Consider the following 14,634-nt stretch of genomic DNA (forward strand, 5'->3'; position numbering starts at 1 on the left):
CTGCCTTGTTCATAGTGTTGTTGAAAGGGCAGAGCAGCACTTTTATTATGGACAGACCTCTCCCCATCTTAGCTACTTTTGTATCAATATGGTTGGACCATGACAGTTTATAATCCAGGTTTACTCCAAGCAGTTGAGTCACCTCAACTTGCTCAATTTCCACATTATTTATTAAAATATTTAGTTTAGGCAGAGCAGCACTTTATTATGGATAGACTTCTCCACATTGTATCTACTGTTGTATCAACATGTTTTGACCATGACAGTTTACAATTCAGGGTTACTCCAAGCAGTTTAGTCACCTCAACATGCTCAATTTCCACATTATTTATTACAAGATTTAGTGAAGGTTTAGTGCATGATTTGTCCCAAATACAATGCTTTTAGTTTTTGAAATATTTAGGACTAACTTATTCCTTGCCACCCATTCTGAAACTAACTACAGCTCTTTGTTAACCTCTTAAGGATCGGACCCTTTTTTTCAATTTTCGCCTAAAATTACATACCCAAATCTAACTGCCTGTAGCTCAGGACCTGAAGCAAGGATATGCATATTCTTGATACCATTTTAAATGAAACACTGAAGTTTGTGGAAATGTGAAATTAATGTAGGAGAATATAACACATTAGATCTGGTAAAAGATAATACAAACAAAAAAACATGTTTTCTATTTATTTTTTTGTTCCATAATCTTTGAAATGCAAGAGAAAAGTCACAATATAATATTGCAGTTCAGACACAATTTAGATTTTGGCCACTAGATGGCAGCATTGTGTGCAAAGTTTCAGATTGATCCAGTGAGGCAATACTGGACTATTTTGTATCAAGTCCGCCCAAATGTGCCGAATTGGTCAATTGATACATTGTCAAGTACATAACTATAGAGAACATACAAAAATGATATGGTAATACAAAATGTAAGTTTACACACTCCCAGGAATGTCATACATGTGTTAGACAGGTAACTCTTTATCCACAATATAGCAGGGGGTGTAAAGTCATAACATACATTTTTCCGTAAGCAGACTATGATCGATAATGTCAAAAGCCGCACTGAAGTCTAACAAAACAGCTCCCACAATCTTTTTATCATCAATATCTCTCAGCCAATCAGTCATTTGTGTAAGTGCCGTGCATGTTGAATGTCCTTACATATAAGCGTGCTGAAAGTCTGTTGGCAATTTGTTTACAGTAAATAGCATTGTATCTGCTCAAACACCATTTTTCCAAAACTTTACTAAGGGTTGGTAACAGGCTGATAACTGGCTCAAATAGCCGCCCAAAGGGGGCTTTACTATTGTTGGGTAGCGGAATGACTTTTGCTTCCCTCCTGAGGGCACACACTTTCTAGTAGGCTTAAATTGAAGATATGGCAAATAGGAGTGTCAATATCGTCCGCTATTATACTCAGTCATTTTACATCCAAGTTGTCAGACCCCGGTGGCTTGTCATTGTTGATAGACAACAATCATTTTTTCACTTCTTCCACACTCACTTTACGGAATTCAAATGTATCATGCTTGTCTTTCATAGTTTTACATCTGCTAATAATAATAATAATAATAATAATAATAATAATAATATCCTAATAATAGAAACAATAAGGCCTACAACAACCAGTGTAAGCCGATAAATGCCAATAATAGGCTAATTATAGACAGTAATAGCAGTGACTGACCAACAATGATAATAATAATGATAATAATAATAATAATGATAATAATAATAATAATAATAATAATAATAATAATAATAATAATCTCATAATAATAATATTTAAAAAAGGAAAATAATAACGATCGTTTTTTATTCTGTTGCAGTTTTTACTATTTTATTCTGTTGCACCTAAATTAGGTGTAGCATCCCGGAGTCGCCTCTTCACTGTTGAGACTGGTGTTTTGCGGGTACTATTTAATGAAGCTGCCAGTTGAGGACCTGTGAGGCGTCTGTTTCTCAAACTAGACACTAATGTTTTTGTCCTCTTGCTTAGTTGTGCACCGGGGCCTCCCACTCCTCTTTCTATTCTGCTTAGAGCCAGTTTGACCTGTTCTGTGAAGGGAGTAGTACACAGCGTTGTACGAGATCTTCAGTTTCTTGGCAATTTCTCACATGGAATAGCCTTCATTTCTCAGAACTAGAATAGACTGACGAGTTTCAGAAGAAAGTTCTGTTTCTGGACATTTTGATCCTGTAATCGAACCCACAATTGCTGATGCTCCAGATACTCAACTAGTCTCAAGAAGGCCAGTTTTATTGCTTCTTTAAAATCAGCACAACAGTTTTCAGCTGGGCTAACATAATTGCAAAAGGGGTTTTCTAATGATCAATTAGCCTTTTAAAATGATAAACTTGGATTAGCAAACAAAACGTGACATTGGAACACAGGACTGATGGTTGCTGATAATGGGCCTCTGTACGCCTATGTAGATATTCCATAAAAAATCTGCCATTTCCAGCTACAATAGCCATTTCCAACATTAACAATGTCTACACTGTATTTCTGATCAATTTGTTGTTATTTTAAAATGGACAAAAAAATTGCTTTTCTTTCAAAAACAAGGGCATTTCTAAGTGACCCCAAACTTTTGAACGGTAGTGTACAGATGAAATTAGTAAAAAAATATGTAAAAATTACTAAAGTAACCAGTGTTCCATTATTCAAGTGACCAGTGATTCCATATCTATGTACATAGGGCAGCAGTCTTTAAGGTGCAGGGTTGAGTAACCGGGTGGAGGCCGGCAAGTGATGGCTATTTAACAGTCTGATATCCTTGAGATTGAAAAACAGCTTCTGTCTCTCGGTCCCAGCTTTGATGCACCTGTACTGACCTCGCCTTCTGTATGACAGCAGGGTGAACAGGCCATGGCTCGGGTGGTTGATGTCCTTGATTATCTTGTTGGCCTTCCTGTGACGTCGGGTGCTATGGGTGTCATGGAGGGCAGACAGTGTGCCCTTGGTGATGCGTTGGGCAGACCGCAACACCCTCTGGAGAGCCCTGTGGTTGCGGGCGGTGCAGTTGCCGTACCAGGTGGTGATACAGCCCGACAGAATGCTCTCAATGGTGCATCTGTAAAAGTTTGTGAGGGTCTTAGGGGCCAAGCCTAATTTCTTCAGCCTCCTGAGGTTGAAGAGGCGCTGTTGCGCCTTCTTCCCCACACTGTGACCAATTCAGATTGTCAGTGATGTGTACGCCGAGGAACTTAAAGCTTTTTACCTTCTCCACTGTGGCCTCGTCGATGTGGATGGGGGCATGCTCCCTCTGCTGTCTCCTGAAGTCCACGATCAGCTCCTTCATTTTGTTGACGTTGAGGTTATTTTCCTGGCACCACTCCGCCAGGGCCCTCATCTCCTCCCTGTAGGCTGTCTCGTCATTGTTGGTAATCAGGCCTACCACTGTTGTGTCGTCTGCAAACTTAATGATTGATTTGGAGGTGTGCTTGGCCATGCAGTCATGGGTAAACAAAGTACAGGAGGGAGCTGAGCATGCGTTGAGGATCAGCGTAGTGGAGGTGTTCTTTCCTACCTTCACCACCTGGGGACGGTCCGTCAGGAAGTCCAGGACCCAGTTGCACAGGGTGGGGTTCAGACCTAGGGTCCCGAGCTTAATGATGAGGTTGGAGAATAGTATGGTGTTGAAGGCTGAGCTGTAGTCAATAAAACATAATTCTTACATAGGTATTCCCCTTGTCCAGATGGAATAGGGCAGTGTGCAGTGTGATGGCGATTGCATCGTCTGTGGATCTATTGGGGCGGTTTGTAAATTGAAGTGGGTCTAGGGTGTCAGGTAAGGTGGAGGTGATATGATCCTTAACTAGCCTCTCAAAGCACTTCATTATGACATTAGTGAGTGCTACGGAGCGATAGTCATTTAGTTCAGTTAACTTTGCTTTCTTGGATACAGGGACAATGGTGACATCTTGAAGCAAGTGGGGACAGCAGACTGGGATAGGGAGAGATTGAATATGTCCGTAAACACTCCAGCCAGCTGGTTTGCACATCCTTTGAGGACGCGGCTAGGGATGCCGTCTGGGCCGGCAGCCTTTGAGGGTTAACACTCTTAAATGTCTTACTCACGTTGGCCACGGAGAACGAGAGCCCACAGTCCTCGGTAGCAGCCTGCGTTGGTGGCACTGTGTTATCCTCAAAGCGGGTGTAGGTGTTTAGCTTGTCCGGGAGCAAGACATCGGTGTCCGCGACATGGCTGGTTTTGCCTTTGTAATCCGTGTTTGTCTGGAGTCCCTGCCACATACGTCTTGTGTCTGAGCCGTTGAATTGCGACTCCACTGTCTCTATACTGATGTTTTACCTGTTTGATTGCCTTACGGAGGGCATAACTGCACTGTTTGTATTCAACTAAATTCCCAGTCACCTTGCTGTGGTTAAATGCGGTGGTTTGTGCTTTAAGTTTTGCACGAATGCTGCCATCTATCCACGGTTTTTGGTTTGGGTAGGTTTTAATAGTCAGTGGGAACAACATCCCCTATACACTTCCTGATGAACTCAGTCACTGTGTCAGTTTATATGGCAATGTTATTCTCAGAGGCAACCCGAACATATCCCAGTCCACCTGATCAAAACAATCTTGAAGCATTGATTCCAATTGGTCAGACCATTATTGAATAGACCTTAGCACGGGTGCTTCCTGTTTGAGTTTCTGCCTATAGGAAGGGAGGAGCAGAATGGAGTCGTGATCTGATTTGCCGAAGGGAGGGTGGTGGAGGGCCTTGTATCCATCCCGGAAGGAAGAGTAACAATGGTTGAGAGTTTTTGAAGCGTGAGTACTACAGGCAATGTGTTGTTTTAACTTTGGTAGCGTTTTCCTCATATTTTCTTTGTTAAAGTCCCCAGCTACAATAAATGCGGCCTCAGGATGTGTGGTTTCCAGTTTGCACAAGGTCCCGTGTAGTTCCTTGAGGGCCGTCGTGGTATCGTCTTGAGGGGGAATATACACGGCTGTGACTATATCCGAGGAGAATTCTCTTGGGAGGTAATACGGTAGGGCATTTGATTGTGAGGTATTTTAGGTCGGGTGAACAAAATGACTCGAGTTCCTGTACGTTATCACAATCACACCATGAGTAGTTAATCATGAAACATACATCACCGTCTTTCGTCTTCCCGGTGAGTTCTTTATTCCTGTCTGCGCGATGTACTGAGAACCCAGCTGGCTGTATAGACAGGGACAGTATATCCGGAGAGAGCCATGATTCTATGAAAGAGTATGTTACAGTCCCTGATGTCTTTCTGGAAGGAGATCCTCGCCCTTAGCTCATCTACAGTTGTGGTCAAAAGTTGACCAGTATTGGTCTTCACAAAGTTTGCTGCTTCAGTGTTTTTAGATATTTTTGTCAGATGTTACTATGGTATACTGAAGTATAATTACAAGCATTCCATAAGTGTCAAAGGCTTTTATTAACAATTACATTAAGTTTATGCAAAGCGTCAATATTTACAGTGTTTGACCTTCTTTTTCAAGACCTCTGCAATCCGCCCTGGCATGCTGTCAATTAACTTCTGGGTCACATCCTGACTGATGGCAGCCCATTCTTGTATAATCAATGCTTGGTGTTTGTCAGAATTTGTGGGTTTTTGTTTGTCCACCCGCCTCTTGAGGATCGACCACAAGTTCTCAATGGGATTAAGGTCTGGGGAATTTCCTGGCCATGGACCCAAAATGTCGATGTTTTGTTCCCCGAGCCACTTAGTTATCACTTCTTCCTTATGGCAAGGTGCTCCATCATGCTGGAAAAGGCATTGGTCGTCACCAAACTGTTCTTGGATGGTTGGGAGAAGTTGCTCTCAGAGGATGTGTTGGTACCATTCTTTATTCATGGCTGTGTTCTTAGGCAAAATTGAGAGTGAGCCCACTCCCTTGGCTGAGAAGCAACTCCACACATGAATGGTCTCAGGATGCTTTACTGTTGGCATAACACAGGACTGATGGTAGCGCTCACCTTGACTTCTCCGGAGAAGGTGTTTTCCGGATGCCCCAAACAATCGGAAAGGGGATTCAGAGAAAATGACTTTACCCCAGTCCTTAGCCGTCCAATCCCTGTACCTTTTGCATAATATCAGTCTGTCCCTGTTGTTTTTCCTGGAGAGAAGTGGCTTCTTTGATGATCTGAAAAATGGTTGATTTAGGTGCACTCTTACTAGCAGCAATATCCTTGCCTGTGAAGCCCTTTTTGTGCAAAGCAATGATGACGGCACGTGTTTCCTTGCAGGTAACCATGGTTAACAGAGGAAGAACAATAATATCAAGCACCACCCTCCTTTTAAAGCTTCCAGTCTGTTATTCTAACTCAATCAGCATGACAGAGTGATCTCCAGTCTTGTCCTCGTCAACACTCTCACCTGTGTTAACGGGAAAATCACTGACATTATTGCAGCTGGGCCTTTTGTGGCAGGGCTGAAATGCAGTGTTAAAGTTTTTTGGGGATTAAGTTCATTTTCATGGCAAAGTGGGACTTTGCAATTAATTGCAATTCATCTGATCTCTCATTACATTCTGGAGTATATGCAAATTGCCATCATCAAACTAAGGCAGCAGACTTTGTGAAAATTAGTATTTGTGTCATTCTCAAAACTTTTGACCACAACTGTACTTTATTGTCCAGGGACTGAACTTTAGAGAGTAATATACTGGGAAGCGGTGGATGGTGTCCGCTGGCGGTGTCTTGGAGCAGCCTCTGGGATAAGTTCAGTTGCCTTGGGCGGAACGAACAAAGGATCCAATTCGGGAAAGACGTATTTCTGGTCGGAATGCTGGTGAGTTACCGCCGCTCCGATATCCAAAAGTTATTTCCGGCTTTACTTAATAACACAAATAACATTCTGGGCTTATAACGTAAGAAATAACACACAAAAAACAAAATACTGCAAAGTTGCTTAGGAGCAGAGCTGCCATGTCGGTCGGCGCCTGTCAGTCGGAAGAGCTCTCCCACACCCATTAGACATTACTCCCTGCATCAGATTCAATGCCTCACTCTCCCTCCTCCAGATCCTGGAGCATGACTAAAGCCTGTGCGGTGTTCAGCTACTCCTTTCCTGACATAGCTAGCCACTATTTCGTTTTGATCAGAGTAGCCATCTGTTCATTTTTTATTTTATAATTGTTATAGGCCTATTGTATTCTGTTGTGTTTCTATTATATTATGTTCCAATTCTATTTCTATTTGCCATTGTATTCTATTTATTCGGTATTCTTCAATCTAAAGGTTACTTTCCATTGTGCTCATTTGAAAGCAAGTAAACAACAATAGTTCCTAAGTAACATCCAACTCGGGAAACACAAGACGGGAAAAATAACAAAGGAATAGCAACACATACAATAGTTTTGTGGAAGCCTACAGTGGGTAACAGTGGCAGTCGGTGCCATTTAAGATGAGGGAGGATTATTTTATTTTTTTATGAGCATGGCCTTATTTCTATTACAGCATATTGGATGGCTGTCATTCATATTCCATTCCCCCAGCTCAAAGTAACATTGTGTCACGATCATTGAGAGACGGGTCAGACCAAGGTACAGCGTGGTATGCGTACATGTTTATTAAGACAACTAAACACTTGACAAAATAACAAAACAACGAAACATGAAGCTCAAACAGTGGCTACACACAACAAGACAAACACGAGTCAAGATAATAATAATAAATAATAATAATATGCCATTTAGCAGACGCTTTTATCCAAAGCGACTTACAGTCATGCGTGCATACATTTTTGTGTATGGGTGGTCCCGGGGATCGAACCCACTACCTTGGCGTTACAAGCGCCGTGCTCTACCAGCTGAGCTACAGAGGACCACAATCCCACAACTAAGGTAGGCAACCAGGCTACCTAAGTATGATCCCCAATCAGAGACAACGAGCGACAGCTGCCTCTGATTGGGAATCACACCCGGCCAAACATAGAAATATCAAACTAGATCTAAAAAATAGAAAAACAATAACATACATCTCAACAGAAACTCACACCCTGACCCAACCAACAAGAGTTCTCTAGATCAGGGTGTGACACATTGATAGGTTTAGGCTACTACATGATACTCTAATTTTCTTTTTACCCATCATGAGGTTGCTACAACCTAGCCTATGAATGAAAGTTTACAATGTAGGTGCACAGGTCGAGAGAATCTTCAGTAATCAACGTGACAGACAGTGACACATTCAATACCGCCTTGCACACTCGTCTGCATCTAGCTGATCTAGGGTGTAATCATTAGTCCAACAGTTGCAAATTAGAGTTTATTGGACAAATTCAGATATGTTTATCGTTCGGTTTGCTTCCGTTTAAGAACCTTTTTTCAACTGAATGGGGGAATGAATACACCTCTGATCACACGCAAACACAGTTTACTTTCATATCAGTCATTTAAAAACAGCATGATCACTTCCAAATATGTTTTTACAAAGTATTGACTCAGGAGTGTGAATACTTATGTAAATTGAATATTAGAGTGTGGAAAGCTGTCATCAAGTCAAAGGGTGGCTACTTTGTAGAATCTCAAATGTAAAATATATTCTGATTTGTTTAACACTTTTTTGGTTACTACATGATTCCATATGTGGTATTTCATAGTTTTGATGTCTTCACTATTATTCTAAAATGTAGAAAATGGTAAAAAAAAGAAAAACCCTGGAATGAGTAGGTGTCCAAACTTTTGACTGATATATATATATATATATATATATATATATATATAAATTATTATTATTACGTGACCGCGGTCATTTGGCTGGACAATTACCGTCATCCAAAATTCCATTACCTTCACAGCCCTCATCACCAGGAGGTAAATTGGTTAATAGACCATTAACAAACCTCTCTGCCAATAATAGCTAGTTTTCAGTTTTCCCCTCCCACTCAGACCACTCCCAGACAGTCCTAGCAAAATTATTGCTTGAGAAATTGTTTTTGGCTAAAAAGCTGTTGTTTGTCCTAGGCCCCCCCATTTGGGAGCCAGGCCCAGCCAATCAGAAAAGGTTTTCCCCACAATAGGGCTTTATTACAGAAATAAATGCTCCTCAGCACCCCCTCAGACGATCCCACAGGTGAAGAAGCCAGATGGAGGTCCTGGGCAGCCATGGTTACAAGTGGTTGTGAGGCCAGTTAGATTTACTGCTAAATTCTCTAAAACGATGTTGGCAGTGGCTTATGGCAGAGAAATGAGCATTCAATTCTCTGGCAACAGCGTTGTTGGACATTCCTGCAGTGAGCATGGCAATTGCACGCTCCCTCAACTTGAGGCATGTATGGCATTGTGTTGTGACAAAACTGCACATTTTAGAGTGGCCTTTTATTGTCTAGAATGGCATTGTATGTTGTTCTTCCACACCGATCTCGTCAAACCATTTGTGTATGGACCTCTGTGCACGGGGGCATTGTCATGCTGAAACAGGAAAGGGCCTTCCACAAACTGTTGCCACAAAGAAGGAAGCACAGAATTGTCTAGAATGGCATTGTATGTTGTAGCGTTAAGATTTCCCTTCACTGGAACTAAGGGGCCAAACCATGAAAAACAGCCCCAGACAATTATTCCTCCTCCACCAAACTTTACAGTTGGCACTATGCATTGGGGCAGGTAGCGTTCTCCTGGCATCCACCAAACCCAGATTCGTCCGTCGGACTGCCAGATGATGAAGCGTGATTCATCACTCCAGAGAACGCGTTTCCACTGCTCCAGAGTCCAATGGTGGCGAGCTTTACGCCACTCCAGCCGACGCTTGGCATTGCGCATGGTGATCTTAGGCTTGTGTGCGGCTGCTCGGCCATAGAAACCCATTTCATGAAGCTCCCGACGAACAGTTATTGTGCTGACGTTGCTTCCAGAGGCAGTTTGGAACTCGGTAGTGAGTGTTGCAACCGAGGACAGACGATTTTTACACGCCGCATTCTTTAGCACTCAGCGCCATTCTGTGAGCTTGTGAGGCCTAACACTTTGCGGCTGAGCGGTTGTTGCTCCTAGACGTTTCCACTTCACAATAACAGCACTTACAGTTGACCGGGGCAGCTCTAGCAGGGCAGAATTTTGACGAACTGACTTGTTGGAAAGGTGGCATCCTATAACGGTGCCACGTTGAAAGTCACTGAGCTCTTCAGTAAGGCCATTCTACTGACAATGTTTGTCTATGGAGATTGCATGGCTTTGTGCTCGATTTTATGTAACGGGTGTGGCTGAAATAGCCGAATCCACTAATTTGAAGGGGTGTCATACTTTTGTGTGTATATATATATATATATATAGTTATTTAGGAGAAGTCAGGGACAGGTGGGTTCAAGATTTTTATTGAAATAAAGTTATTAAAATTACAAAATGTTAAACTGTCAGATTGACCGTCTTGTGGTTCTAGTGTTAATTAGTTTTTGGTCATGTCCTCCCATTGCTCTCATGAATACAGATTACAGACTAGAATCACTCACTTTATCCAATGTTGCATAGTTTGAAGTGGAGATTTATCTTGCTTGCCAACCACAATGTATTACAAAAGGGACCATCTGCTTACCACGGTCATAGCTAAATTGGCTGCATCTGCATTTTTCACATTTCAGATCATTTATGCAGATAAACTATTACACAGCAGATGAGGCATCGTGTTCATATAATGTGCATGTTTTATTAATTGTATGGGTTTTGTATGCAAAAATAAGGCAGTTGGTCACTGCATTTGTCTCATATTGGGTTACAGATCCAGCAATCTGCTCTCGATCATCTTCTACTTGGTTATACGTTATAAGATTAAGCAAATTGTTGTCACTCTTAACTAGTTTATTACAGAGCACACAATCAGCTGTGTTACAGTTGCTGGAATAAGCTTGTGATGTGTATGTTTTGCTAACTCTCTAGTATCCTTCTTTAAAATATTAATATTGTGATATTCATTCACTCCTGAACCCCAAATTAGCTTATTTGGTAACCCCGTGCTGAGTAAGTATTGGACAGAACACACGCTGGGTTATTTTGACCCAGCCAGTTGAGTTGTGTGAATAACGCAACATGTTGGGTTGTTTGGAGTACCCAAACATGGGTTAATTTAACCATCAGTTGTTTTTTTTGGTTGACCCAGCAGCTGGGTATTTTTTATGTAATCCCAATATTGGGATATGCATTGGCTCTTGAGAAACTCATACACTTGTGTAAGCCTCATTAAAGCTTCAAAAGTCAGTTTTCAACCTTAACATGTATTAACACTACAACAGAACAGATGAACCGGAATTACATTTACTCTCAAGGGTGGCCCAAAATAACTCTGAAAGCCATGCCCCTACTAAGACACACCTCTAGTCTTCATATCTGAATAACCCAGCATCAATAACCCCACAGTTTTTAAAGAAAACAACCCAACTAAGTGACCGAACGCCTGCAACCCAGCAGTTGAGTCAACCAAACAACACAGCATTTTTTAGAGTGTATGGCATCCTTTTTAAAGGCAGCCACACCATACTCTAAAAAATGCTGGGTTGTTTGGATGACCCAACTGCCGGGTTGCAGGCACTGGGTCACTTAGTTGGGTTGCTTACTTTAAAAAGGGCAAGGTTTGGTTGTTGATGCTGGCTTATTGAGATATGACCCAGTGGGTCAGATCAGATGACTGGAGGTGTGGCTTAGCAAAGGTGTGGCTTTCATAGTTATTTTTGGCTACCCGTGAGAGTAAATATCATTCCAGTTGATTTGTTCTGTTGTATTGTTATCACATGGTATGGTTGAACACTGACTATTGTGTAGCTTTAATGAGGCTTGCACAAGTGTTCTTTAAAAGCCTGTGCTAATCCAATGTTGGCATAGTTACCACTTTGTTACAATATGTACATAACAATGTTAGGAATATTAGATAATGTAAAAAAAAAAAATTAAAGGAAGATAAAAATGTGCATTGTACAAACTTAACATGATGAACAGGGATGACATTTACTCACGGTTGGCCAATAATAACTATCTGAAAGCCAAGGCCCTTTTTTTAAAACAAGATATTGAGACCTAGGTCGCTTTTACAAATGCGCCCTGTATATACACACACACACACACACACACACACACACACACACACACACACACACACACACACACACACACACACACACACACACACACACACACACACACACACACACACACACACACACACACACACACACACACACACACACACACACACACACACACACACACACACACACACACACACATCATAAATGAACACAACCAAACTGTGTTTTTGTATTTTAATGAATGAATGAATGAATGAATGAATGAATGAATGAATGAATGTATGTATACTACCGTTCAAAAGTTTGGGGTCACTTAGAAATGTCCTTGTTTTCGAAATAAAAGCAATTTTTGTCCATTAAAATAACATCAAATTGATCAGAAATACAGCATAGACATAGTTAATGTTGTCAATTGCTATTGTACCTGGAAACGGCTGAAACAGGCGTACAGAGGCCCATTATCAGCAACTATCAGTCCGGTGTTCCAATGGTACGTTGTGTTTGCTAATCTAAGTGTATCATTTAAAAAAGGCTAATTGATCATTAGAAAACCCTTTTGCAATTATGTTAGCACAGCTGAAAACTGTTGTGCTGATTAAAGAAGCAATAAACTTGAGACTAGTTGAATATCTGGAGCATCAGCAATTGTGGGTTCGATTACAGGCTCAAAATGGCCAGAAACAAATAACTTTCTTCTGAAACTCGTCAGTCTATTCTTGTTCTGAGAAATGAAGGCTATTCTATGCGAGAAATTGCCAAGAAACTGAAGATCTCGTACAACGCTGTGTACTACTCCCTTCACCGAACAGCTCAAACTGGCTCTAACCAGAATATAAAGAGGAGTGGGAGGCCCCGGTGCACAACTGAGCAAGAGGACAAATACATTAGTTTGTCTAGTTTGAGAAACAGACGCCTCACAGGTCCTCAACTGGAAGCTTCATTAAATAGTACCCTCAAAACACCAGTCTCAACATCAACAGTGAAGAGGCGACTCCGGGATGCTGACCTTCTAGGCAGAGTTGCAAAGAAAAAGCCATATCTCAGACTGGCCAATAAAAAGAAAAAAGGTTAAGATGGGCAAAAGGACAGACACTGGACAGAGGAAGATGGGGAAAAAAGTGTTATGGACAGACGAATCGAAGTTTGAGGTGTTCGGATCACAAAGAAGAACATTTGTGAGACGCAGACCAAATGAAAAGATGCTGGAGGAGTGCTTGATGCCATCTGTCAAGCATGGTGGAGGCAATGTGATGGTCTGGGGGTGCTTTGGTGGTGGTAAAGTGGGAGATTTGTACAGGGTAAAAGGGATCTTGAAGAAGGAAGGCTATCACTCCATTTTGCAACGCCATGCCATACCCTTTGGACGGCGCTTGATTGGAGTCAATTTCCTCCTACAACAGGATAATGACCCAAAACACAGCTCCAAAACTATGCAATAACTATTTAGGGAAGAAGCAGTCAGCTGGTATTCTTTCTATAATGGAGGGGCCAGCACAGTCACCGGATCTCAACCCTATTGAGCTCTGGAGGGAGCAGCTTGACCGTATGGTACATAAGTGCCCATCAAGCCAATCCAACTTGTGGGAGGTGCTTCAGAAAGCATGGGGTGAAATCTCTTCAGATCACCTCAACAAATTAAAAAACTGAACATTAAGAACTTTGAAAGTTTCTTCAAGTGCAGTCGCAAAAACCATCAAGCGCTATGAAGAAACTGGCGCTCATGATGACCACCACAGGAATCAAAGACCCAGAGTTACCTCTGCTGCAGAGGATAAGTTCATTAGATTTAGCAGCCTCAGAAATTGCAGCCCAAATAAATGCATCACAGAGTTCAAGTAACAGACACATCTTAACATCAACTATTCAGAGGGGACTGTGAATCAGGCCTTCATGGTTGAATTGCTGCAAAGAAACCAATACTAAAGGACACCAATAATAAGAAGAGACCTGCTTGGGCCAAGAAACACGAGCAATGGACATTAGACTGGTGGAAATGAGTCCAAATTTGAGATTTTTGGTTCCAACCGCCATATCTTTGTGAGACACATTGTGGGTTAACGGATGATCTCCACATGTGTATTTCCCACCGTAAAGCATGGAGGAGGTGTTATGGTGTGCTTTGCTGGTGACAGTCTGATTTATTTAGAATTCAAGGCACACTTAACCAGCATGGCTACTGCAGCATTCTGCAGCGATACGCCATCCCATCTGGTTTGGGCTTAGTGGCACTATCATTTGTTTTTCAACAGGACAATGACCCAACACCTCCAGGCTGTGTAAGGGCGATTTTACCAAGAAAGAGAGTGATGAGTGCTGCATCAGATGACCTGGCCTCCACAATCCCCCGACCTCAACCCAATTGAGATGGTTTGGGATGAGTCGGACGACAGAGTGAAGGAAAAGCAGCCAACAAATCCTCAGCATATGTGGGAACTCCTTCAAGACTGTTGGAAAAGCATTTCAGGTGAATCTGGTTGAGAGAATGCCAAGAGTGTGCAGAGCTGTCGTCAAGGCAAAGGGTGGCTATTTGAAGAATCTCAGATATATTTTGATTTGTTTAATACTTTTTTGTTTACTACCTGATTCCATATGTGTTATTTCATAGTTTTGATGTCTTCACTATTATTCTACAATGTTCAAAATA

General features: G+C 41.8%; 1 protein-coding gene across 2 annotated transcripts in view; it reads left to right on the forward strand.

The window, feature by feature from the left end:
* mmp24 (matrix metallopeptidase 24) overlaps positions 1-14,634 on the forward strand; it is a 105,877-nt gene that overhangs the window by 39,931 nt on the left and 51,312 nt on the right. The gene's annotated exons all lie outside the window — the stretch shown is intronic.

The sequence above is a fragment of the Coregonus clupeaformis genome, chromosome 10, assembly GCF_020615455.1.
Source record: "Coregonus clupeaformis isolate EN_2021a chromosome 10, ASM2061545v1, whole genome shotgun sequence".
In the NCBI taxonomy this organism is placed as follows: domain Eukaryota; kingdom Metazoa; phylum Chordata; class Actinopteri; order Salmoniformes; family Salmonidae; genus Coregonus; species Coregonus clupeaformis.